The sequence below is a fragment of the Rattus norvegicus genome, chromosome 17, assembly GCF_021556685.1.
Source record: "Rattus norvegicus strain SHRSP/BbbUtx chromosome 17, alternate assembly SHRSP_T2T, whole genome shotgun sequence".
In the NCBI taxonomy this organism is placed as follows: Eukaryota; Metazoa; Chordata; class Mammalia; order Rodentia; family Muridae; genus Rattus; species Rattus norvegicus.
In genome coordinates this window covers 8,694,548-8,718,466 of record NC_141550.1, presented here as the reverse complement: position 1 = coordinate 8,718,466, position 23,919 = coordinate 8,694,548, and the positions used below count along the sequence as shown (strand labels likewise).

General features: G+C 50.9%; 2 long non-coding RNA genes across 9 annotated transcripts in view; one reads left to right on the top strand and one right to left on the bottom strand.

The window, feature by feature from the left end:
• LOC147999975 (uncharacterized) overlaps positions 1-8,382 on the top strand; it is a 69,671-nt gene extending 61,289 nt beyond the window's left edge. Inside the window, exons 4-5 of the long non-coding RNA XR_015641448.1 lie at positions 6,072-6,178; positions 6,658-8,382. This is a non-coding gene — a long non-coding RNA (uncharacterized LOC147999975). The remainder of the gene's footprint in view (positions 1-6,071; positions 6,179-6,657) is intronic.
• Positions 8,133-19,983, bottom strand: LOC103694034 (uncharacterized). 8 transcript variants are annotated; one of them, XR_015641445.1, is made up of 4 exons: positions 19,639-19,983; positions 18,109-18,377; positions 13,737-14,131; positions 8,133-8,503 (listed from the first exon to the last, which is right to left on the bottom strand). It is a non-coding gene; the product is annotated as an uncharacterized LOC103694034 (long non-coding RNA). The 8 variants fall into 8 exon arrangements; XR_015641442.1 differs by having other exon boundaries at positions 18,109-18,430; positions 19,639-19,952; XR_015641441.1 differs by lacking the exon at positions 19,639-19,983 and adding an exon at positions 18,789-19,055 and having other exon boundaries at positions 18,109-18,430.
• Between the last annotated feature and the right edge of the window lie 3,936 nt (positions 19,984-23,919).

Here is a 23,919-nt window from a genome sequence, read left to right as displayed (position 1 = left end):
TGACTTTTTTTCCTGTCTCAAATGAAGACAATATTTGGCTGTCTTGCACCTGGAAATGGTCGGAAGTTCTGTGGCAGTGCTGGTGTTGGTTCACCATCTGTGACCAGTGGAGAGGAAAGGGCAGTAGTGTGGGACTGGGAGGAGGAGAGAGGCTTGTGAGACGTTTATGGAGAACAAAGCAGTATTGATGGGGCCGGGATGCCAACTTTGAGCATCTCCTAAGGTGTGCTATCATGGAGGATGGTATCCTTGTCTTTAAAGAGCCCTGCTCAATGTCTGGTTGAAGCAGACAGGTGTTTTTTTTTTTTTTTTTTCCAATAGAGAAATGCTCAGTGTGGAGTCTATTGGCTGCTGGAAGTTATTGGCCAAAATGGCATTTTCACCGGACCTGCCTCATGGAATTCTGGGAAAGCAAGCCGTAACACAGAGCAGTTGCGTCTCAATAATAAAGCAAACCTATTTGGACAACAGTGTGTCTGGGAATGAGCAGAAACACAGAACTTCATATGTAATACCCTCTACCACCAAGCTCTGACCCCCTTTCTTCTGATTGGTCTGTCTATTTTGCAGTAGGGGAAAGTCTTTTCCCAGGCAGCTGGTGATGCCCAATATGTCCCCTAAAAAGAACATGAAGGACTCAGTAAGACCAGGGAGCCAGAAAAACAGCGGAGGAGGAAAGAAAAGCCAAGTGCTTGGCAGTGTCTGTGCAACGGACCTCTGGTGTCACCATGTTGGGGGTAGGAAAAGAAAGGGTGCAGGGTGCTATTTGTGTGTGAGGTGACACCTGGGTCTCCGCTGTGCCATGGAGGTCTTGGGAGGTGACATGCTGACTGGTGTTCAACTTCCCGAACACAGGACAGGTGGGGGCTGCTCATTTGAAGTAACCTTTGAGAAAACAGCTCTATTTATGAACAGAATCCTCTTCTGTTGCCATGGAGACAGGTAGAGAGAGAGAGAGAGAAGAGGGAAATGACCAGAAGGGGAGGTATGTGGTCGCAGGATGTCTTCTAGAGAAAGGAAAGTAGGGGGTGGCCCTGCTGTCTCTGTCCTTTATTCCTCAACTTGGCTCCCTCCAGGCCTAGCATGGGGCAGAGCAGATATGCATGTGGAGCCTTGGGACCCTGAGTCTCACCCTCTAGCTGACAGGCCACCGTGGCCAGTGTTGTTTTTGCCTTCTCTTTGCCCTCTTTCAGGTTGTGCCTGAGTCGGTGACAGAGGTCATCCGGTCTCCTCAGGACCCTCATTGGTTAGGTTTTTTTTTTTTTTTTGTCAGCTTGACAGAAGCTAGTCAACTAAGGGGGGAACCTCACTTGTAAAATCGCTTCCTTCAGACTGGCCTATGGACCGTGCTCTTGGTTGATGGTTGGCGTGGAAGGGTCCAGGCCACTGTGGGTAGTGCCAACCCTGGGAAAGGTGGTCCTGGAGTACCTAAGAGAGCACAATGAATAAGTGAGAAAGCAGTGATCTCCATGGTCTCTGTTCCGGTTCCTTCGTCCAGGTTTCTGCTTGACTTCTTCCTGCCCTGGCTTCCCTTCATGACGGATGACAATGCAATAGGAATTAAACCCTTTTCTTTTGAGGTTGCTTTCGAGATGGTTTCTAGCATAAGAATAAAAGCCTAGTTAATAATGGGAGGCTTCCTTCCTGTACTGGGGCTTCTCTTTCCTAAACTAGGGCTACCCGTAGGATCCATGGTGATCTCGGGAAGCCTCTTTGGGAACTTTGAATTTAATAGTAGAGGCATGTTCACTTCGTAGTATGTGTTAACCAACAAGGAGGACTCCATGTTTTCCCAGGTATTAGAACCATCGATGAGACCCTGAGTGCCGTTGGTACAGGGTCTACTGCTGGAGACCCTAGAATGGGGCAGCCTGGCTTGAAACCTGGCCCTTCTTTCTGCTCATGGGACTGGACTGGGCTTGCCATCACAATAGATGTTGTCACTGTGGGCATGGGCTTTGAGACCCTCATCCTAGCTGCCTGGAAGTCAGTCTTCTCCTTGCAGCCTTCAGATGAAGATGTAGAACTCTCAGCTCCTCCAGCACCATGCCTGCCTGGATGCTGCCATGTTCCTGCCTCGATGATAATGGACTGAACCTTGGAACCTGTAAGCCAGCCCCAACTAAATGTCCTTATAAGAGTTGCCTTGGTCACGGTGCCTCTTCACAGCAGTAAACCCTAAGACAAGGGTCATCTGGCTGTGCGACTTCTTAGAGTCCCTTGTCAGGTGGATGCCATGATTAGCCAGGCCTACTTTTAGGGAGTCAGAAACAAAAGAGGGGAGAGGCTTCTGAAGTCTTAGGTGGGAAACCTTAGCAAGGCTAATTCCTGAGGCAGTGTGTGCCCGCAGAGCTAGGCACACTTGCCGAGGGGAGCTATACCGCAGTATGCTATGACTAGAGGTGGAGGGCAACTAAGCACTGTTGTTTGGAGCACCTGAGGCCCCCTCAGAAGCAGAGAAGTGAATTCTAGGATTTGTCCACGCCTGCTGGTGGGCACGGCCTTCAGTGCGTTAAAACAGGGAATGAGGTCACAGCTTTTCAGGTTCTGGAGGTGTGAGGGTCTCTAGCTGCGTTTGTGAGATTGTACACTGTGCCCTCAGACTTTGCTTTTGTGGGAAAGCACCACTGGGCTCCTTTTCCCCTCTTGCCTGAAGGTGTCCTCAGCGTTTTCTGTAGATGTGTGTAGAATTGACAGCGTACGTTGGACATTGTAGAGTCCATCAAAGGTCAATACCATTTATGTAGCCATGGCTGCCGTGGCTATGTCAGTTTGCACCTCTTGGTACTCTAAGCACTTGAGGGCGGGGTTCCTCACTATTCACTGATGTGGAACTGAGTTTTAGAAGCCCCAAACCATCCTCACTCACCTTTGTTGATGTTATTTAAAGGCACACAGTAACACTGTTTAGTAAACACCCTCTGATGTGGGGCTGCCTGTGTGTCTTTTAAAATCGCTTCTATTGTCCCTGGTTTGTGATGACATCATTGTCCATAAATGCAAGAGCAGATTCCATCTATCCATTTGCTGGGCCTCCTTGCTTTGGAATGGAGACGGTGTGCCAGGTGCTTCTCATTTCCCCTCTTCTATGGGCAGTTCATCAGGGATCCAGTGGTGCTATGTGACCCCAGCGGTGATGAATCCTGTTCGTCCTGTCCTGTGACCCCTCTGTTGAATGGGGGTGTTGCTTCCTGACAAGTCTGTGCCTCAGAGAGCTGCTGTGGGGCCGCTGAAATGTGTGAGAGGTGTGTTGCTTTAAATGTAAGAGGGCTTCAGGTGCCTTTCATCTCTCTTGGAAGATGTCTCTCATAACCTTCCTCTACATGACATGCTCTGTACGTAGCACCCACATGCAATCAGAGTTGTTGTGGGCAGAACCGAGTTGGTGCCTTGTGTGCAAGTGTTGAGGGTGAGGACTGGACCTCGGATCCTACTGATGGCAAAAATACTGTGTTAGTTGTGTCAGCAGGGAACTGTACCAATTCACTTGTAGTCCCCAAACCTGGTTGGCTATGCTTGTAGATCTATGCTAACCTGTTCATCGCCAAAATAACTCCCTCAAAGGGAACTAGAAATGCAGGGAATCAGTGTGATGTTCTCATAATGTTCTTTATCTCGGTGGTCTACTGATTGATAAGGGAGCAAGAAAGCAATGGGCTTTCTTCAATTGCTTGGGTACTTAAAACAGAATTGCTTCTATTTCCTGTCTCCATATGGCTAAAAGACAGCTTCAGGGGGCTGGAGAGATGGATCAGTTGGTTAGAGCACTGACTGCTCTTCCAGAGGTCCTGTGTTCAATTCCCAGCAACCGCATGGTGGCTCACAACCATCTGTAATAGGATTCGATGCACTCCTCTGGTGTGTCTGAAGATAGCCACAGTGTACTCATATATATAAAATAATTAATAAATCTTAAAAAAATGACTGTTTCAGCCACCTTTCCTACCTGGCTTTTATGCCTAGGAACCACATCAACAACCAGCACGGCACAAGAACCATACAGTAGAGACACACACTTTGGCAGTAGCCAACAGATCTCTAATTGGATTTAAGACCTGCTCCACAAGAGGGACCCCATGCCTGGTACTGGAGCCCTAGCGGAGCGCTCAGCGGAAGTGAAGTCATGATTATTGGGGTGGGTTCTGCAAACACTAATTTACTAAACCGGGATAATCCCTCACAGCAATCTATAAACACTTGTCCTTACACCCGCAGATAAGTGTTGTCTTCACTCCTCCTCAAGGAAACTTTTCTTTGCAACAGAGAGACCAGGACAGAAAACCACAACCAATCAAAATAAAGACCCGTGGAACCCAGGCCCAATGGCTACATCTACAAAACACTCCAGTACTAGGGACCGTTGGTAAAATTGTAAGAACCAGAGGATTAGGGATTTGCCATGAAATTGTGTCTCCTGGGGACATCAGATATACCTGTAGGGTTTCACCAATATGGCTGACCAAACATGAGCCGAACAAGGATGACTCCAATGAACATGTTAAACTAGACAGGACTAACAAACAAAAACCAACCCATGAGACCTCAACTCTACACAGAGAACTACAAGCTTAGAGTGGAGAGATGGTATTCCCCAAGGATGAGCACACCAATTAGTTATCCAGTGCCAAACGGTCAGCCCTAAAAAATGCATACAAGTAACATTTATGAACACACACACTCTCTCTCTCTCTCTCTCTCTCTCTCTATATATATATATATATACATATATATATATATGCGCATGTGGGTGTACAATAGGTATATGCAATAATAGTGAAAAAAGAGGCCATGCATTTAAAGGACAGTGTGGAAGGCTGCGTGGGAGGGTTAGGAGGGACGACTCATGGCACGTCAGCTGTCTGGGTACACCGAGGGCATTAGTTCCAAATGTCCTGACGAGAAAGTGAAAGCCCAGAAAGACAAAGGCTCTTCCCTAAAGGCACTGAGAGGAAAAAGAAGGAACCAATGTGCTTAAGTTACAACTGAGAGATGGTGTCAGTAATCCCATCACTGTCGCCCTGGGTCCAGCAGAATAGGTTGAGGATCTCCATCCCAGCAGCCCTAGCGGAGGTCCTCGCCTTACTGTGGTTGGACTGGCTTTGATTTCATGTCTTCCTCTGAACTAATTTGGCTGGAGGAAACTTGATGTACCAGTTGGCCTAAAAATGAGGACTGAAGGGCTGGAGAGATGGCTCAGCGGTTAAGAGCACTGACTGCTCTTCCAGAGGTCCTGAGTTCAATTCTCAGCAACCACATGGTGGCTCACAACCATCTGTAATGGAATCTGATGTCCTCTTCTGGTGTGTCTCAAGACAGCTACACTGTACTCATAATAAATAAATAAATAAATAAATAAATAAATAAATAATTCTTTAAAAAAAATGAGGACTGAAGAAGACGAAGGGGTTTGCAGCTCCATAGGAAGAACAACAATGTCAGGCAACCAGACCCCCCAGAGCTCCCAGGGACTAAACAACCGACCAAAGAGTACACATGGAGTGACCCATGACTCCAGCCACATATGCAGCAGAGGGTGGCCTTGCCGGGTACCAATGGGAGGAAAGGCACTTGGTCCTGTGAAGGCTCCATGCCCCAGTGTAGGGGAGTGCCAGGGCGGGGAGGTGGGAGTGGGTGAGGGGCTAGGGGTATACCTTCACAGAAGCAGGGGGATGTTGAAACCAGAGGTGAAACCAGGAAAGGGGTAACATCCGAAATATAAAGGAAATATCCAATAAAAGAAAAGGAAAAAAAATGGGGCTTGTGCTTCTCCCTCCATGGATAGTCAACATGGGAGAGACAGAGCCATCGCTGGGAGAGGGGAGGATGTGGAAAGGAACAGATGGTGCATTCCTCACAGAACTCACTGTGGAAAATGGTCTTTCTACTAGCACATCCACTCCAGGTTGCTTCAGGTTGAAGAGGTATTCCCCTCTTCTGTTTGAGTTGCCGTGGCCTGTATGTGATGCCTCACACTGTGCCCAGTGCCACGGAGGTGCCAGTGTCTGTCCTGACTGGGGGTTGGCTGTTGGTTCTGTAGTGCTACCTCACGTAAATGTCTTTTGACTCCACAGGCCCCACTGACGGGACGTCAGCTGGCTGGGTACGCCGAGGGCATCTGTTCCGAATGTCCTGATGAGAAAACCCAAAGAGACCAGGCTCGACCCCGAAGGCACAGCCAGTGAGTATCAGCTCTGGGGTCAGAAACAGATATGCTGGTCAATAGCTAGAGCTCTCTTCCTTGTACCCCACTCCTCAATGCCACATTTGCTTCAGAAGGCATTTAGAGCTACAAAGACAGGAAAGAGGTCTGGGCAGGAGGTTAGAAGTCTCATCCCGGGAGCCCAAGCAGCAGGATGATACCCCATGGAAAGGGTCAGACATACCTTAAGCTATCTTGCCTTAAGGTGCCCCACCTGGAGTCTGTGGTGGGCTTCTTCTGGCTTCCATTTGGAGAGCTCTTGGGTGTGTTGAGCAGTCTTTACATTTCTCCTCTCAGAGCTGAGTGATTAGGTTCTCCACAAGAAGCCATTATCTGTGCGTCTTGGGAATGCCTGTTTCTCACACATGCAACCCTTCCAGGAAGCCCAAGCCCTGGGGATGAAGCAGACGGGGTTCTCCACCAGGGCAGATACCAATCATTTTTACAATTGTTTGCAGGAAACATGAGCTTAACAGTTCTGTTGTGGATGGATTTGAGGGAGAAGCGCGAATGAATTGTCAGCAGGATGGTCTCGGCTTTTATCCTGGGATTTGCTGCCGGGCCCCTGAGATCTGGCTTCCTTGCGTGGAGCCCCAGGATTTATACACATTCTTTGCAGACGGGGATTCATTGTGCAGAGCAGCCTGGGGCTGGGCTCTGTGGACAGAGAACCTGGCAGGTGTGGCTGGGAGGGGAGGGGAATCCTTGCAACCCTATGCTTCCTTCAGATGAGGAAGTCCTGAACTAGGGGGCTCTGACCCTAGTGGGCACCTAGGGCTTCCTGGGTAGGTCTAAGCCTCCCTGATGTTTTTGAAAGCCTAAGACAGCAGTTATCAAGAGCAGAGAAGTCTTTTCAGCCTCCCATCAGGGGGGAAAGAAGATCGAGTTCAGAAATCCATTTGCTGGAAGTTTGAAGCCCTCCAGCTGCAGGCTGGCAACCTGGGTGGTCGGGTGGGTGGGGCGGGTGTCCATGAGTGGAAGGAGAGTGGAGTATGGGGTGGAGAGGAGGAGGGTAGGGGTTGGACTTAACAGTGGCTGTAGACCTGGCATCTGATGGACGGTGTCCCAGTCTTGACCCTATCCCAAGTCAACTGTAGGATCTTGGGCAAGTTCTTAGCCTTTCCTGGGACCTCAGTTTACTTATCTGTAAAATGAGCTAATACTCCATTTATTAGGAATTAAATGAAACTGTGTAAAGCCCAGTGGAGGGTGGAGGTGGCTGCCCTTGTTCTCCCAGAGACAGCCCCCGGATACTTGCCCATGCCAACTGCTCTATGCAAATGCAGCTCCTGGCAAATTCCCAGCCCCCCTTTTTTTCTGGGCGCATGTTTAGTTTTAATGAACATGCAACATTTGCATGTATTTATGGGGCTATGGTGTGATAATTAAGTGTTTACAATGTGTCAAGATCAAGTCAGGGTAATTATCACTTTCCCCTCTTCAGTACCCATCATTCCTGTGTGTTGATAGCCTCAGAGTCATCTTGTCAATTTGAAATACCCCACAGATGCCTGTGAACTGTAGTCACCCTACTGTGTGTACATAAACCACACTTGCTCCCCGCCTCCGCCTAACTGCACTTTGGAGCCTGTGATCTCACCTCCCTCCACCTCTCCCCCCCCCATTTCTCCCGCCATCTACCTTCCCCATTTCTAGTGACCACTGTTTTACTGGGCTGAGATCAACGTTTTAGCTTCAAAAGAATGAAACTATATACTATGTATCTTTTTTTTTTTTTTTGGTGTGTGTGTCTTGCTTCAGGTAATACAATGCAGCCAGGTTTCGGCTCCTCTAATGGCGGAATGATATTTTATGGCTTTATCCATCCACAGAGGCACATACTGTCTTCTTAGCTTTGAGTCTAGGCAGATGGCTAGCTTCAAGTCTGTTCCTGGAACTGTGGATCCATTATTAATACTAATATAGACAATAACACTTCAAAACAATTTACTGCTTTGTAAATGTCAGACACACCTCTGGGGAAGAAAGGCCCCTATGCGCTGAGTGTATTCGAGGGTCATGCGGGAGGTGGTGAGCGATTTCCTCACTCTACCTGGGCTGTAGAAGGTAGCACAGGTAAGAGGGAGAATTAGAAATTGTGGCCCAGGGTGGTTTCCCACACCCACCCTAATAAGAGAAAATTAAAGTAAGAAAAATTAAAGAAATAAATATCACTAGTGATCACTTTGGCGTGTATGTGGTCTTAATGTTTTTGCATATCTGACTCCCTTGTTACTCTCTTTACTTGGTAAAATACTCGTCTTGGAGAAGATTCCCAACTGTCTTGGAAAACTGAATGGCTTCCTGCAACGAGAACAAAATTACAAGTCAGAGACTCAAGTACGGGCTGATGTCTCCATGTCTGACCCTCTCCACATCAGTTCTGTTCTACTATGGCTGGGGTATCGGTTAGGTGCTGGGTATCCCCCTGAGGGGCCTACAGACTCTGCTGGGGGCGGAAGCCTCAGTGTTCTCAGAATGGTGCTGGGCTTGGCCTTGAAGCACCTGGTTCTATACAGTCTGGGCATTTCCAGAGCACTGCTCCTGGGCAGGGCCCTGAAGGCTCTGATTTTTCAGGAACTGCTCCTCCCTTCTCCTCTTATTTCTACCTTTTCTCTTCCTAGGTCCCACCCTGCCCTGCCCTGCTTAGGGATGGGGGACTTTACAGGGTACAAGGTTGGGTTGGTCACTCACATGGTGATGAACCTGGGTTTGTGGACTGTCAGAGATAACACCTCTCTGTAATACCCCATTGCCCTAGTGGGGTCTCCTCTTTGGTGGCTCTTACGGCTACAATGTTGCTTTAACTGGTCACCTGGAGTGTACTGCGCTAGAATGTGCCATTAGGCCTGGCTAGTCCGGATTTATTGAACATGGTTTCCTCAGAGCTCTCACTTACTCATTAATGTGCACACATTGCAAACCTTCTCTTGTCTCCTGCGCCTGGGTGCATCATTGCCCTCCCAGAGTTGGCGACATAGTGGCATGTTCTGCTGGCTGTTCCAGGGCTGGCCTGCTGAGTGACAGTGACTGAGTAGGGACTGAGTGATCTTGTGGTGAGGACATGGGTGCTGGCCCTCATGGGGGCCTGAGGGCTCCCCAGGGCGGTTGGCAGCCAGGATTCCTGTGCTCCCATCATAAAGGTGGTCAGGACCAGAGCTCTGCCCTCTGCTGAAAAGGGCTGGCGGGGAGCCCAGGGCTCACTCACCCAACCTGTTGGGGTTTTCGATTTGTTCCATCTGAGCAGTGAATTAATTAGTAACTGGAGCTACCCATCATCCCTGGCTCTGGCGGGGAATGCCCCCTCCTTCCTCCTTTCCATTCGCTCAAATTGAGCAGCCCGCTTCTGTGATATCATTTGAAATATGGCCAAGAAGCAATTAACGGGCTGTTTGCTGACAAGGGTATGCTGCCTTTGCAGGAGCAGGGCGAGCTACGGGGCAGGCAGGCAGGCAGCATGGGGAGAGGAGAGGGGAGAGCAAACATAGGTGTGGTGTGGAGGTGATGCTACTGGGCTTTGCAAATGCCAACGCCCAGGAGAAGCCTTCTCTCTGTGACCACCACCTCCCCTCCCCTCCCTGACCGGGTGCTGGAGCAAGGCTCTGGGATGCAATGGGTTTCCTTTGGCCCTAAGGGGGTCGATCATTCTGGCGACATCTGTCAGTCGCCCTTATACTGCGCCCAGTGTGCTGGGTTCATGACTCTCACAGGCCCATTTGACAGGCACACAGGCTGAGGTTCTAGATATGCCAGCCCTGGTCTGGTGACTGAGGTTGCCCATGTCGGGTGTGATGGGAGCAACTGGAAAAGCCTGCCTGTTCAGGCAGGTGCTCAGCAGGGAAGGGAAGGGTCAGCCCCTGGGCCCACCGCCAGGTCATAGTGACTTATGTGGGGATGCAGGGCTTGATAAATTGTAGCACTGTGTCACTGTGGCTGCCTCTGGAGGGTGGGCAGAAAGCACCAGTCAGGGAGGGTGGGTTGATCCAGCTCAGCTAGGGGAGCAGAGGCCCTTCGTGAGGTGAGGGGTACCTGGCTCTGCCACCAAGGAGTGGGGTTCCTTCTCCACCTGACAGTCTGGGGTTCCTACAGAAGCTCCCATACATGGAAGTGGCCAGACCAAGGGAGCTCACGCCGGCCCCTCTCTCTGTACCTGAGTGTCCTGTGTTCTTTCACTACCTTCTGAACAGCTTGTGGGGCCATTCTCGGGAGTCCTGTCCACTCATCCCAGGCGTGATTATGTACGGAAATTTAGTCGACAGAAACCATCCCCAAGACCACGGGCAGCTTGTCACAGGCATCATGTGGGCACCATCCTGGGTTGGTGCATCTCCCAGACACGAAGCACAGGTCCTCATGGGCATATGTTGCTCACCACAAGCTACTGTGGTGGGGCTGGGGGCCAGGCCTGCTCTCTCACTACTTGTTCTCATAGATCTCCATGGAGGAAAGCAAGCTGCGGCCCCTGTCAGCTTGTCAGGAAGACTCAGAGATCCTTGAACTGGAAGTGCCAGCCTTTTCCTACAGTCTCATCATATACCAGGCACAGGGCTGGGCCCAGGGGTCGGGGAACAGAGCACCATGCATGGCCGCTTAGGGAATGACGGGAAGAGTCTACCATTGATAGATAAGGGTAAGAGAAGCACTGTCCCCGAAATGGCTTTGTTGATCTTCTTATAGTAATACAGAGGCAAGGGGAAGGTGCCCTAGGGTGCATAGTACAAAGGGGTGGGTCCTGACAGCCGGGTCCCCCTGTCTGTGTGGGGCTGGTGTGTGCTTTGTGCCCCCACATCGATGAGCTATGCAAATGAAGAGGCCTCTGTACTCGATCACGAACACTACCACGTAAACAGCAGCGGCTTCTGCACGATCTCTCTCTTGTCACTGGGCACATGTTAGCATCCTTTCTTCAATGCAGCCAGGCCGTCCTTCTTTGGAGCTGACCAGGCTTCCAAACATTTTCCTGTTTTGATCAGTGCTCTGTTGGTGGGCAAGACCATTGCTTCCTGTCTTTTGTTGTCACAAGAAATCGTGGGCACACAAATATCTTTCTTGCCGGACACGCACAGCGGGGAGAGGTTCCTGGAAGTCGACTTGCTGATCAAAGTGCACATGAGTTTTACAGCTTGACAGACACTGTCATATTGATCTGTCAAGGGGACTGGACTGTCATGTTTCCCTGTCAAAGGGGCAGAAGTGTCTTCGTCTCTCGGGGTCATGTTAAACACTTACTTCTCTATACTTCTGCCCACACAATGGTATCAGGCATGCAGATCTTCAGATCTCCACCACTCTGATAGGGCCAGAGTGCTGTCTGGAGGCAGGTCTGTTTGCATTGATTGATCTGGTTACAGTGGTAAAGGCCTTCTCCGTGTGGCATAGCCATGTGCAGTTCTCAAGGAGGGCTTAGATGAGCGCTGTGTGATTGGCTGGCATGCTCTCCCTTGAAGGACAGGCTCCTACTGGAGCATCTCAGTGGCACCTTCTGGCTGGGAAAGAAGGCAAAGGGGACCAAGGGCTTGTGAGGAGCAGACATCTGTGACATCACTTCTCCATAGTGATGGAGACCGGCTCTTACACCGAGGTAGGTGTGTGTGTGTGTGTGTGTGTGTGTAAGTGTGTGTGTGGTGGGTTGTGTGTTTGTTTATGTGTGTGTGAGTGCACACACGGTTGTGTCTGCAGTGTGTGTCTGTATGTGGTGGGTTGTGTGTGTGTGTGATGGCTTTGTGTATGTGCATGTGGTAGATTGTGTGTATGTGCATGTGTGTGTGTGAGCGTGCATGTGGTGGGTTTTGTGTGTGTATATGTGATAGATTGTGTATAATAGGTGTGTGTGTATGTGTATATGTGGTGGGTTGTGTGTGTGTGTGTGTATGTGGTAGGTTGTATGTGTATGTGAGTGTACATGTGTGTATGAGTATGTGGTGGATTGTGTGTGTATATGATGGGTTGTGTGTAGGGGTGTGTGTGTGTGAGTGAGTGTATGTGTATATGGTATGTTGTGTGTGTGTATGTGTGAGTGTGTGTGTATGTGTATGTGGTGGATTGTGTGTGTATGTGAGTGTGTGTGTGTGTGTGTGTGTGTGATGGGTTGTGTGTGGTAGGTGTGTGTGTGTGCACTTGTCATGCTTGGTCTGGTAGGCATTTGGAGGAGGAAGAGACATGTCACAGTGTCTCTCAGTCTTCTCCTGACCTTGGCACCTGTAGAAGAATATCTGCTGTGAAACATACTCCATGCTGAGTAGGGAGGCTCTAGACATCCTTGTGGTCCATAGCTTCCTAGGCTGAAGTGCTCTGAGATAGGAATCTCCCGGGCATCCCAGTCTGGTGCTTGGACCTGCTCCCCTGCCGCCGCGAGCCTCGTTAAGGTCCGTCTCTTCTCTCCAGACCACTCCCTTCCCCTCCATCTCATCCCTCAACCATGGGCAGCTTTGGCCTGCCCCTCGAGCCTTCTGCCTGACCACTCTATACTCTTCCAACGCTTCTGTCTTTACTGTTACAGCTGCCTCAGCTAACTCTGTCTCTCGGTGACAATTCTGGGTTTGGTTTTTCTATCCAGAAGCTTCCATGGCTAAAGACAAAGCAAAGTACAGCGGCAATCACCCCGATAGTCACAGACCCCTGCTTCCTGCCGTGTTCTCCAAATTCAATCTCCATTCAAGTCTGCTGGCTCGGGCAGACTGTACCTCATGGACAACATGGCCTTTGGCTATTTACTCCCCTTCCCTGGGGAAGCATCTTTCTTCTTTCCTCCACTGACCACATACCTTAACGTAGCAGTCAAGGGGCTTGGACAAGGAGCTACTGTCACTCAGGCGTCACTTCAGGGTCAGTACCTTGGGTCCCAGGGACTTGTGGTGCTTTTGCAGCAACAGCGGTCAGTACAGCAGTTGGTGGTGGCGGGGTGGAAGCTGTGGGTCTGATGGCAGAATGGTGCTCTTGACGACTGACACCGGCTCCCGTCCCTGCCCACCTGGGATCTCTGTCCCTCTTAGCTTGCCTTTGGAGCCATAGTTTCTGAAGTACGCTGCCTATGTCAGACACGCAGAGATGAAGGCTATTGAGGTATGGGAGCCATTTAAGGTTTGCATTTGAGGTGACCCGAATCCTGGTGCGACCGTGTGGAAAGATTCACCTGTGTGGAAAGGTATTCCTGACAGGCTGCCTGTCCCCCTCTTTCTCCAAACACAGACTAGAGCCAGCTCCCTGGAGGAAGACATGAAAAGAGGGTCTCTGGGCAGTGATCTCAAGATGGCGACAAGTAGTTCAGCCTGTCCACGTGAGGTTAGGGTCTTAGGAGAGTCACAGGGTTTGCCATCTGTTCTCAGTCATCTGATGGCAGGGGTCACATCCTGGGAGAATTTGGCAGGAGTCAGACCACAGAAAAGAATGTTCTAGATCAACAGACCCAGGACCCACTCCTCTGGGTAACTCTGGGGAACAATCCAGCCACATTAGCAGAAGGCCAGCCCTGCCAGTGTTTTTTTGGCTTCCCAGTGGCCCCCAACCTAAAGATATGACCACGTCACCTAGTACCTACCCTTCGGAATTGTCCTGCTGTCCTGATGTTGCTGGGTAGGTTAGTCCTAGACTGGCAATGTGGGGGGAAGGGGAAGGGCAGTCGCTCTTGGCTGAAGCTGGGGCTTTGGGTGCGGAAGCATTGGGAGCTGGTGTTTGGCCACCCCTACACTTAGAACTGTGCCAGGCTGATGTCACCAGGTGTGAGTCCCATCACCCGGGAAAGGGAAGTCTTTCGTGGCCAGGCAGCCATTGTCGGTCCGGCTTATCTGGATTAGGCTTTTCGAGAGAAGGGAAGAAAGGAATCTGCTTTGTTGCAGCTGGGTGTCAGGCTGGAAATGTAGTTGGCGCTCCTGGCAATCCCCGGCACTCTCCAAAGTGTATTTGTTGCTCTTCGGAGAGGCGTCCAGGTGCTCTCTGTTATGATAGCAAGTGGTGACACAGAGTTAGCTTGAAATGGGATACACAAACAGGCTAAAAATAACCGGATTCAGGGCAACTTGGCATCAGCTAGCAAGCCGGCTGTCTGCTCAGCCAACGGTAAGGGTAGGCACCATCAAAGGCCCTGACTCAGCCGCAGGGCCTGGGCTGGGCGTACTGGTGGCCCTCTTTCCTGATCCTGCTTCCCACCGCTATGTAGCTATGGGGCTGCCTGAGGGTGGAGATGCCAGATGGTTCCTGAAGCCTAGGGGAGGGGATGTGGCGAGCCCGGATGTGATTGAGGCAGTTTATGTCTGTTTGGGAGAAGCTGGGCCAATGTTTGGACATCTTTATGGTTTGGGAAGTTTCTTGGCCTAATCCAGGGGAGCCATGGTTGCATCAGAGCCTGTGGTCCTCTCCTCGGTGGCCCACGTGGAGGGAGAGACCAGAGGGAGTTGATCTAGTCTTGAAGAAGGCTGAAGAAATGAACACCTCTTGATCTTGGCCACCGCAGCAGAGAATTCCAGTGCACCTTTGGATGTTCATCTAGGCAAGGGAGAAAGGCCATGGGACCAGAGTCTGACACGGGGTGGGGGGGATGCCCTTCCGTGGGGGTGTTGATGGCTTGAGTGTGTGTCAAAGCAGATGACCTAGCAAAGCACATGTTGGGTGGGAGGAGAGAAGACTGGGGGACTCAGGCCTGCACTCACATTGCCGAGTGGAGACAGGACTGAGCTCAGAGCTGCCTGCTGATGAGATGTCTCGCCACGCATGCGCACCACTGATCGCTTCTGGAGGCATTCAGCCAACAAGCTTCTGCTGCCCTGTTCCAAGGTCTTGCCTCTCGGACGTGTCTGGTTTCTTCCCGGCTTGCAGGGTAGGGATCTACTCCCTTCTCCTCGCTCTTCAGGGTGGCCAAGCGATTTGCTTGGGTCTGGGCCCCAGAGTTAGGGCAGGGAGGGCAGACAGCCCAGTGAGGTTTAGAGTGTGACTGTTCTCATCTCAGTGGTGCTAGAAGGCGAGCACAGGGCCCCTTGCCTGAGAGGGTCTTGACTTAATCCATCTTAAGTGTCCTGCGTCATCATCCCTCTGTTGAACCACAAGATTTTTTTTTTTTACTTCTGTAGCATGCATTCTGGTGGGTGGGTGGGTGGGGTTCTTTAAAGTCCCTCTTTCCTCCATGAAGAGTCTGCTCTGTGACAGCCCAGACGATCATAGGCCAGTCTGTAGAGCCAGTGTGCGTGGCAGGACTGGCTGGTGACAGAAGACCCGTAAATATCCAATGAACACAAGGATTGGGAGTTTTTTGGTTTTTTGTTTTTGACAGTTGCCTAAGGGTAGAAATTTTGAAATATGCTCCTCTGTCAGTGCCAACAATGGAGGGGGAGCTTGATAGATAGTGAGCTCTGGGAGGGGAGTGCGGTGGTGGTATTACCTCAGTACTTGGAAGATGACTTTACTCTTCCTCAAGGGTTGGCACCATGATGCCCCCTATCTTTTCTGTACCACAAGCCAGGCCTCTGTGTATTCAGAATAGGGGCCATGCCATGGTTTCTCAGTGGAAGAACTAAGGCAGATCCCCATGACTCCCTTACAGTGTATCTGATGTCAGGGTCTAGAGAGCAGAGAGAGGAGCTGTGAGCATATGGACTGGCTTCTAATGCTGCCAGGCAGAGCCCAGAGAGTTCTAGGAGATAAGAGAGATGGGGTGTGTGTGTGTGTGTGTGTGTGTGTGTGTGTGTGTGTGTGTGTGGATGCTGGACACCTCCAGGCCAGTTATCAAGTCTATAGGAGAATCCTGGATAACAAGGAAGTTGGGAGAAGGCAGGAGCCTTGGAGAAAGGTAGGGACCACAGGCAGTCACTGGTAATGCTTGTGGCTACCGGGGAAGTTGCTCTTAGATGACCTTGCCTGGTTCTGGGCTTTGGTTGTGTACTGGTTGGGTTTTTGTTGTTGTTGTTGTTGTTGTTTTGTTTTTTTGTTTTTGTCAACTTGACACAAGCTGGAGTTATCACAGAGAAAGGATCCTCCATTGAGGAAAAATGCCTCCATGAGATCCAGCTGTAAGGCATTTTCTCAATAAGTGATCAAGGGGGATGGGGGAGGGCCCAGCCCATTGTGGGTGGTGCCATCCCTGGGCTGGTGGACCTGGGTTCTATAAGAAAGCAGGCTGAGCAAGCCAAGGGAAGCAAGCCAGTAAGTAACATCCCTCCATGGCCTCTGCACCAGCTCCTGCTTCCTGACCTGCTTGAGTTCCAGTCCTGACTTCCTTTGGTGATGAACAGCAATGTGGAAGTGTAAGCTGAATAAACCCTTTCCTCCCGAGCTTGCTTCCTTGTTTGTGCAGGAATAGAGACCCTGACTAAGACAGGCTGTCAGATCCCTTCCCCTCAGCCATGTGGCGACTTTCTCCCAGTGTGGTCTCCTCAATGGCCTCATCCTCTGTTCCTAAAAACCTTTGCTCAGTGTCTATGGGACAATATAGGACTTCTCTCACTGATCCAGTGACTAGGCATGGCCTTGCCCCACTGGGCCACCATGAGAGTAGGGGCCTTATTCTCTTTCTGTCTGATTCCTTATTTACTGTCAAAAACACAGGCTCTGTCCAGTCAGTGATCATGGAGTGCTCGAGTGTGTGTGTGTGTGTGTGTGTGTGTGTGTGTGTGTGTGTAGGCAGACAGCCTAAGGACTCTCAGCATGAAAAGGAAGCCCTGGACCTCAGGGGCAGAACTTAGATTGTGCTACCTCCCATTTCCTGGGGGTGTGCAAGCAGAGGTGGCTGCATACCCCTTCCATTCCAAGATGGCTGAACACATTAGAGTTTTCAGATCATGGCGAGAGGGGTTTTTGTTGGCCCTGAAGATTGTGGTCTGAAGTTGTTGTGAACTCAACCGCCGAATGTTAAAATTTAGGGCTCTGGGTGCTCACCCGATGCCAAGGGTGAGTTCTGAGGGCTCCAACACAGACGGTGCTCCTTGCCTGTTCCTGTTGCAGCAGGCTCTACTTCACGGAGAGATGAGGCCAAGCATCTCTGTCAAATTGCCTGGAGCCCTGAGACCGGCGAGGAAGGGTGCCCAACTTAGGCTGGGTGTGAAAACACCTGTTGCACGCTTTGTGAAGCAGGTTGGGCAACCTGGGCAGGGCCATGCCACTCCCGTCTCTACAACCTTCCTGCTGCTCTCTGTGCCCCATTATCCCTACAGCAGGGGCTCCCTGGCAAATGGCTGGCCCTCTTCAGTTCTATACCTGATTCCAGGTGGTTCCTGGGCGGGGCGGGCGGGGGGAGAGGGATCTTAAGAGCATGGGTGTTGGTACAAATTGGCACCCATTGGCTTACTGCCTTCACATGTCCCGGACTCCATGAGCAGGCTGCTCTTCTCCACCCTTGGGGCATACAGCTAACAGTGGCTTCAGGGAAGGCCTGGCTGTGCTAGCTCTTCAGGCTCTCTCTGATGAGCTAATGGCTGCATCCTAACCCTCCATGCCCAAATGTAGCCCCTTTCAGCATCATCAGGGCTTGGCTGCAGAGTCTCCATCTCCCGATGAAACCCTCTGTTCAACATCAACTCTGGCCTCCTGTCCCTTAAACAAATCTCTCTCCTCCTATCTATGTGGGCTTGCTTGCTGCAAATATGAGTCCTTGCAGCGGGACAACCCTATAATATTTATCTAGGATGTGAACTGTGGACCCTGGCACCTAAATCCATGAGTCCCCCATTTCCCCCAGACCCTGATGGCCCGGGTGGTACTGCTTTAACTCCACACCTGCCATGTTTCTCAGCCTGGGCCAGTCAATATGCTCTAGTCCACAGAGACCACTTGGCCCCTCAGAATGAGGCACAGATGTGTCAAGCCATCACTTTGGGACACTCACAGGTGTACCTCATCAGTAACCTGGGTTACCTCTGTCACATCAGGCACTAAAGGGAGGGGGAGGGGAAGGGGAGGGGGAGAGGAAGGGGGAGCCCACTAACCTTGTGGGGGGTGAGCTTGAAGTTGAGCCTCAGTTGTCATAAGCAATGTCTCTTGCCCTGTAGAGCCATCATTGTTAATTTGCACAAAGGACAAAAAATGAGGTCCCTTTCTTCTGCCCCTACACATGGAGGCTCTGCTTTGGAGGCTGAACTAGCGGATTCCTTGTTACTTCTCTGCTGATCTTAAGTACCTACTGTGTGCTGGTCATTGAGTAGGATTTGGGCTTCCAGACTGCTGTCGATGGGAAGTTAGGGTCAGGAGACTCACCCTGAGGAGGGGGACACAGGGACCCAGCTGTAGGAGTTGGCATGTGACTTGTCTCTAGGAGACATGACAAAGCAGTATTAGTAAGGCTCCAAGGATTCCATCCTTCCCACAGGGCAGATGAGCTTTTGGGGCTAGCAGGCACCTCCTACCCGAGTGGGGCTCACCATGCTGTGATTCAAGGTTCCCCTGCCCACACAGCACATGAAAACACAGCTACAGAGGGGCTTCCTCCCCCTGAGGGAATGCTTATTCATATGCTCTCCCTCCCAGACCATCATGGCTCCTGTATGCAGCTCTGACACATTTCACTTCCTCATCCTAACTGCCAGCTATCTTCCCACATGTTTCTTATTGTCTCTCGAGGACAGACACACAGGGAGAGCATGGGCTTGCCAACCAAGGTTCCACTGACCTGTGCTTCAGCGAATGACCCGACACTGAATGGATAGATAAAGTGGAAAGTGAGTTTTACGCTAGTTTGATGTCTGAGCTGTGGTTATGGTGGGGCTCCAGGCAGGAAATCTTACTCACTGAGATGGGGCAACAGACCCAGATCAGGTGCCAGGGCTGGGACTAAGACTCCCCTGCCCCCTGGCAGCCCTTCCTAGCCAGGTGGATGCAGGTGACACTGGTGGCGTGCACGTGTGTAGACCCTGTCGGTCATGAGGGCTGTGTGTGTACAGCGGCAGTTTACTGCAGGTAGCATGTTGGAATGGAAAGGCTTTGCAGGAATTCTGCTTTATAGGCACATAAAGGCCTTTATGACCCATAACGTGGACACAGGTCCAAAGAGGATTCCATTCTGCCTTCTACCCAGGGGTTCGTTGAGAGCCCTGTGAAGGCTGTACTTCTTGGCCCTTCTTTGAGCAGGCTGTACCAGAGAGGAGGGAGAGCCTGGGTAGGCAAGGCCAGGAGCTGCTTGGGAAAAGGCAGGATGTGGCGTCATCCTAGGTAGAAGGGAGGTTTCAGTGGCTTCGGTGGGCACTGTGATGTAGCCTAGCTCATTAAATCCCACCAAGGCTGGGGCCAGAGATGCCACTCACAGTCACTAGGATAAAAACAAGAGAATCTCTAGCAGGTCTAGAGCTGGCTGGAGCAGAAACTGCCAGAAAGTGTTTGGGGGGCACTCAGGTTACAAGGCTGGGGAGACCTGGGGGTGGAGTAGGGAAGGGCCCTTAGTCGATTGCATTTCCCTGGAGGAAGAGAAATGGCTCTAAGCTGACCGAATGACGCTTGGTTCTTAGAAGCAGGAGGAGGGCTACCTGCTGAGCTCTGGACAGGCTTCAGGTTGATGGAGACAGTGGGCTTGGTCTTCTGCACTGGTGGCTATGGGGTCTCGGGCTGCCATGAGCTTTAGACCCCAGCAAGGCTGAGATGGACTGGAGAGGCTCACTCAGATGTTTTCCCTGGAAACTGTGTCCTCAGGTGACCTAGTTCAGCTGGAGAGGGGGCTGACCCCTGTTTTTGCCATGGATTCTGAGAGCAGGTATGGAGAACGGTGGTCAGGTACATCACAGTGACAGTTGATCCATTGATCTGATGGGGGGCGGGGTGAGGCACAGGATCTCTTGAGTGCAAGAATGCCCCTGGGTCACACCCGCCTTCTCCAGTCCTTGAGCACTGTCTGCCACCAGCCAGCCGGCAAGCATTGTTTGCCAGGCAGATGGTCCAGTCTCAGATACCCTCACTGACTGCTCTGTAGACCAGGGAGTGAAAAACTCAGCACCTGGCAATTATTAGTAGCTAGGAGATTGCTACTATAGTTTAGTATCTCGTCATCTTAAAGAACACGGAGCACAGAGAGGTGAGTCACTTACCCAAGGACACACAGTCCGGCATGGTAGTAACCGAAGGACCAGGGTTCCAAGGTGCTGTATCTTTTCCCACTCCTGGGTGGGGGAAGGGCTTTTACTTCTCCCTCACTATTTGTTAGAGGTGGGGAGGGTCAGACATACTTCCTCACTTGGCCAGTGAGGAAGCTAAAGGTCCAGGTAGCATATATGGCTCCTATTGAACAGAACATGCGCTTGTCTAATGGAGCAGGCACCAGAACCCCAGGCGTGCCTGGGTGACCAGTGGCACGAATCGCAGTGGCTCTTTGCTCTCACAGGGATCCAAGGAGACCTTTGTAGTTTCTGGGGCTTATGACCAAGTGGCGAACCCTTTTCTAGGAGTTGCACTTGTTCACAGACACCCAGAGTGTTAAAGGGCAGGGTTCTTAGCCTCAAGCAGACCTGCACACAGAGGGGTAGTAGGGCACTCAGGGGGTCTATGAGCTAAAGCATAATTTCCTTGGATTGTTGTCAAGGTTTCCCACCCATCTATGCTAGTCACTATTTCTACAACACAAAACTCCCATATAAAGCTAATACATTAGAGCTCGTAAGGAATTGACTGTCTTAGAGGAGAGAAGTGTAGCAAAGAGACCTTGGGAAGCTACATAGTCAGAATTGCACCCTCTGTTCTGAGGCTTACCCTTAAAAGTGCTACTTCTCCTCTGTAAGAGCCACGTGGAACTTGGTAACATTAAGCAAACGCTTGGTGGCCTTCCTTGGTGCGGGGTTTGCACACCCGGGCTGGCTGAAAGCGGGACGCTTCTTGGCATCGTGGCGCTTCCATCTAAGGATCCCCGAGGAGAAGCGGCTGATTCCATCACTGACGTGCCAGGGCCCCGGATGCCGGGGGCAGGGGAATGCTACAATGTAAACATTTACATTCTAAAAAATGGGAAATCATCTGCTTCCATATAAATTAGCCGAGGCTTGACGGGTTTATTACATCCTGGAATGCTTTCATGAGGTTCTCAGAGGGTCCGAGCTGCAGGCCCGGGTCTCAAGCTAGAAAGGCCCATGGCCTACTCCCCCAGTATTTCTTCATAGTCTCACGCAGCCCCCCAAAAAGTATTTGAAGTAGGGCAAAACAAGCGCAATTCCACCCTTCTACCTCCAGTAGTGGAGCACCCGACCTTCAAGGAGGGTGAGGGCAAGCTAATGCCAGAGGCTGGTCTGGGGAAGAAGTGGGAGGAGCCAGACAGAGGTCCAATCAGAGGCTGCGCTGGAAGGGAGGCGGAGCTGAGCTGGTGGCTCCAGGGATGTGCCTGTCATTAATAAGGAAGTGGGGAAGGGAATAAGCGGTACCCAGGAGGGAGGGCTGTGTATCTTTCCGACCTCAGAGGGAGTTCGCAGAAACTGCTTGTAGTGTAACCCCAGGGTAGGTGCTGGGTGTGAAGAAGTAGGGCTGAGTGGTGGCCCGCTCAGCTCCCACTCGCTTCAATGGGCTGAATCTTCTGCAGGAGTCACGTGGTGGGCTGACTGACTCACTGAGTCTCTTGATTAGAAATTTTACAAGGTCCGGGGGAGTAAGTGGGGTGTGTGTGTGTGTGTGTGTGTGTGTGTGTGTGTGTGTGTGTAAAACATTGTGACTCCCCCTCACCCCAACTGTGTGTTATCTACACTCATCAGATCAGGTCTGCAGAGATACACGGTGACAAATATCCATTGGAAGTGTTGGAAGTGACCCTTGATGACTTTTTTTTTTTTTAAAGGAAGTAACTTTGGATCAGAAATGTTACTTGGGGGCATTTATTCACAGCAGTGGTTTGCAAACTACACCTCACTTCTATCACCTGCCAGGCTTCTTTAAGCAGATTGCTTCCTCAACTCTTATATACAACTCCTGATTAATTACGTCTGGGGTATGTTCTGGAAACTTGCATTTCTCATACACACCCAGGTGACCCTGGTGCAGTTGGGTCAGGGACTATATTCTGAAGGTCACTGCTCTTGAGAATGACTTGGGTTGATGACCTAAACTTTATTAGTTTTGAAAATATCATTCATGCCTTTGATTGAATGGGAGACATTTCCTGGGTGTCTGGAGATACATTTCCTTGTTCTGTGATAGAAGTCAGAGCCTCCAATTTGGGCAGAGCCAGAATCCAAACAATGGCAGTTGGCTTTCTGGGACCCACCAGTGTCCATGCTGTACCCTGCCTTGGGTGTCAGCATCAGGAGAAACTCTTGGGTACACTAGTTCGGTAGTAATCTAACAAGTGGTAGGGATGCTCCCTGGTGCCCTCTGGGCTGTGAGAGTGGCTTGGGAAGGAGCACCAATTCGGTTCTTGCTGTGGGGTACCACTTATCTCTGCCTTCCTCAGCCCTGGTACCACCCAGACCCCAGAATGGCTCTCCTCAAAGGCTGTGGTTCACAGGGGACCCTGGAAGCTGGAGGAGGCAGATGGACCTCTGCTTAGCCCCCTGGGGACAGGTCCTACTACATTCTACTGCTCAGTGCCATTGTACCTGAAGAATGGATACAATCGTGCCTTTGGGAACCTGTGGGTCGCGGTTCTTGCAAATAGGTCAGTCACAGAGCTTGGATGGGGACAAGAATGGATCTGGGTGTATCTAAAACAAAACCAGGTCACCCAGGTTGCTGCTGTGTGATTTGAGGCCAGTCCTCTCTCTGTTCTGTGCCGTCCTGTCTCAAGGGGAGAAAAGACACTGACTCGGTGGAGAGTCTACAGTGGGACATTGCCCTCCTGTCTGTGTTAGCACATGTAAGTCAATAAAGATATATGTGGCTGGAGGGGCAGAAGCCTTAACAAAAGCCTAGGAAAGCAGGCGACCCACTGAGAGTCAGAGAGAAAAAGGAGAAACTTCGTGAAGAATGGGGGAGGGGTTTGTAAGCGCAGAGTGGGAGGAAAGAAGGGGGGAGGGGGTGATTGGGATGTAATGTGAACGGAAAAAAATTATGAAAAATAAAACAGCAAGAAACTGAGGAAGAGAGGGGGCTGAGGTCTGAGCACAAGGATTTGAGAGACAGCGCTGAGATTCAACCGTCCATTGTCGCCAACCCTCCTGGAGGAGGCCTTGCGTCTCATCTCGGCGAGCACGGGCTTTCTGTGGGAGAGATGACGACTGATGGTATGGGAACACATCCTCAGAGGTGCTTAGGGAGATCCCAGTGTTAAAGTACGGATGACAGGAGGGCTCACCAGGGTGGCAACAGGTGGCAGGCAGTTGAAGGAGACAGCAGCATTTGGATAGGGATCTGAGCTTCATGCCCTGGACCACAGTCATGGCATGCTCCCACACGGGACGGGACGGGACGGGACGGGACGGCTCTGGATCTGACGAAGCAGCAAGAAAAAAAAAATCTAAGGAATGCTTGTCAGGCCGGGGCTTGGAGGAGTGGAGACTGTCCTTCGGTGCCTGGGGTTTTTAAACTCCGTTTTTAACTCTTCCTAAGGAAGACTTTTCATCCAAACATCAGCCAGCGTAGTAACATCTGCAACCACGGTTATAGGCCTCTTCCTGGCTCCTGCTCTCTAGAGGCAACTGCAGTCTTTCCAGTTGTTTCTTTGGCCACTTGCTGTATTTCAAACCTTTAGTTTTTAAATTGTACTCGTATGCTGACTTTCAGTTATGGAAGACGGGGAGGGGAGGGGAGTCTTCCCATTAAAAAGGCTCTCTCATCACATGGTCATGCTGCTTCCCTTTTCTGCCTCTGTGAAGTGCTGTGCGCAGCCTGGCTGTAGGTAA